The following is a 2597-nucleotide window of genomic DNA, read 5'->3' as shown; positions in this document are numbered from 1 at the left end:
GAGGGGGGAAGGCCCAGAAGTGTCAGCGTTGGGACAGTGCAGGGCTTGCTGAGACCAGGAGCTGAGGGGGTGGGCGGAGCCGCCCTCCTGTCCTTCCAGGGACCCAGGAGCAGGCGAGGGGAGCCTCACTCAGCCTCAACGTCCAGGAGGCTGGGTGGCTTCTCCCTCAGCCCCAACCTGGGGAAGATCAGAGACCTACACGGAGTGGAGAGAAAACCAACCGCCCATTGTCTGGGTGGTTGCTGTTTAAATCGTGGTGGGGAGCCCGGCCGGCCACATCCTGTGCACTTGAGACTTCTCCGTGGCTCCTGCTTTGGGTGCGGCTGAGGCATTTTTCTTGCTGTTATTAAAAATTCGTACTTTATTCTTTGCTTTTTAAAAATTGTTGGTCAACCACAGTTGTCTCTATTTTCCTGGCACCACTTCCCCCACCCCACCCCCTCGCACCTCCCACCCTCAATCCTCCCCCCCTTTGTCCGTGGGTCCTTTATACATGTTCCCTGATGGCCCTTCCCCTTCTCTCCCCCGTTATCATCCTCCCCCTCCCCTCTGGTTGCTGTCAATTTGTTCTTTATTTCATCCTCACCCCCCACTTTCATCACCTTGTGTCTCAGTGAGTCCGGGGAAGGAAGGGAGGGAGGGGAAGATGGTGATGGAAAATCCTGTCCTGGACAGGCGGCCCTTCCGCAGCCCAGGGTGGCAGGGGGAGCCCGTGGGCAGCTGAGTCTCTCCCCAGCCCAAGTCCAGGCCAGGCTGCCTAGGCTGACAGCCCAGACAGCACCGTGACATTCTTGGGATCCTTGGCTTCAGATGAAGGTGGATCAAGGTCAGGAGGTCTTCCTTCCAAGCTCCATCGAGGTCTGAGGATCTGGACCCAACAGGGTGAGTCCACCTGCAATCCTGGGTTGCCTTCCGGGCCGGACACCAAGGTCCTCCCAGCAGGAGGAGTGAAGGGGCTGAGGAGAAGGAGAACATCGGTGCTTTGGGAAGGGCTGTGCACTTGGGTCTCCTGGGAACACCAAGAAGCAGAGACCCCTGGGCTTTCTAGGATCAGGCTCTGTCCCGCAGACCCCATGGCAGACACTCCCGTTTGGGCTGAGCCAGCTGGGCACACTCAGAAACGGGGGTCGTGGAGATCTGAGCAGCTACTCTACTCTGTGTGTGAGAGTAAGACCCTGGGCTGCAAGGTGGGGCCAGAATCCAGCTCGAGAACCTGGGTTGGTCCCTGGGGGTCACGACCCCACCCGGGTCCCAGGAGGAGGACTGGGCAGCATGAGGGCCCTGCCTGCATGCTTAAGGGATATTCCAAGTATTCGGATGCAGACTCGCCTTTGTTGAAACTCGAGATACAGCTGACAGGGAACACTGTGTGAGGTGAAGGTATGCAACGTAATGATTTGTGGCATTCGCATGCAGCATCATTGCCCCTGGAGCTGCGAGGCACACAAACACCGTCCCAGACCTGCTCCTGCCCTTCCTCCCAGCACCCAGCTGGGGGCCCCATGTGCCCTCCCTCCCCCAGAGCAGCTCCCGCAGCCTCTCTTCCTTTAAGGCGTTTAAAGGGGCTCCATCTCTTTAGGGTTTTGCATTTGCTGATGCAGCAGCCTGCCCTCTCCTGTTTCCAGGGCCACCACGGGGGCAGGGGGGCAGGGGGGGCGGGGAGATGGGAAGGGAAGTGGTGCTAAGAACATGATTACTGCACCGACTCCCTTGCTGGAATTTAACATGCAGCTGAACATTCAATGCATGGAGGGTGGGGGATCTCAGGCTTCCCATTTTTAATTAGAAGACACGTTGTTGTGAAACGGTGCAACACTTTGTGCAAGAACAGCGGGGGTGTGTGTGGAGGTGGAACCGAAATTGGTGTCAGCTGGTTGCACAGATCCACGCCTCTCTGCCTTGTGCCTTGGATCAAAGTGAGGTCCGCACTCAGGGGGTCCTCTGGAGGTGAGTTCATCGTCATCAGAGCCTGGGGCGAGGAAATAGTTTTGGAAGCCAAGGCCCTCCCCTGTGTTATTAGCGAGAAACGTGGAGAGAACTGGAATTCGCTCTTCCCCTTTGTACAAAGATGTTGATGCAACGACCTCGGGACGGGCCCCTGACCGATGCTTCCTCTCCACTGTGCCAGCTGCAGGCTCTGCCCTCCACCCTCCGGCTCCAGGACAGTGCCAGCTGCAGGGCTGGCCATGGGTCCAAGTCCCACCTGCCTCTTAGTCCTTGGTGAGTCCGGAATTGCAGGGACAGCCTCCTGGGACAAAAGGGTGGAAGCTAGGGGAAGTGTCTTCATCCCTTTTGAGTCCTGACTCCAGCCCAGGAGACTCCTGGTTCCTCCTGGGGGTCTGACCCCTCAGGTCTGGCCCTGACTCATGTCTGACCATGGAAGGTTGAGTCCCAGAAAAGGGTCCCTGGGTGTGGGGGCAGGTTCAGACTGTCCCTGTTTGGGAGAGGGGACTGGGGCCTCACTGAAACTCAGAGCCAGAAGAAGGTCTGTGCTCAGAGGTGAAGCTGAGGAGGGAGCCGGACACTCTTGGGGGCTGAGCCCTGCCTCCATCAGGGCCCCTGACTGCAGCCCCCGGGGGTGGGGGGAGGCCGGGCGC

General features: G+C 58.8%; 1 long non-coding RNA gene across 2 annotated transcripts; it reads left to right on the top strand.

The window, feature by feature from the left end:
• The first annotated feature begins 302 nt into the window (after nt 1–302).
• On the top strand, nt 303–2404 carry LOC118983310 (uncharacterized). 2 transcript variants are annotated; one of them, XR_005065693.1, is made up of 3 exons: nt 303–317; nt 691–882; nt 2021–2404. It is a non-coding gene; the product is annotated as an uncharacterized LOC118983310 (long non-coding RNA). The 2 variants fall into 2 exon arrangements; XR_005065694.1 differs by lacking the exon at nt 303–317 and adding an exon at nt 1790–1947 and having other exon boundaries at nt 540–882.
• The last annotated feature ends 193 nt before the right edge of the window (nt 2405–2597 follow it).

This window comes from Sturnira hondurensis, unplaced genomic scaffold (genome assembly GCF_014824575.4).
Source record: "Sturnira hondurensis isolate 20B ecotype Veracruz unplaced genomic scaffold, ASM1482457v3 Scaffold0002735, whole genome shotgun sequence".
Taxonomy (NCBI): domain Eukaryota; kingdom Metazoa; phylum Chordata; class Mammalia; order Chiroptera; family Phyllostomidae; genus Sturnira; species Sturnira hondurensis.
This window is presented reverse-complemented; position numbering and strand designations above follow the sequence as displayed.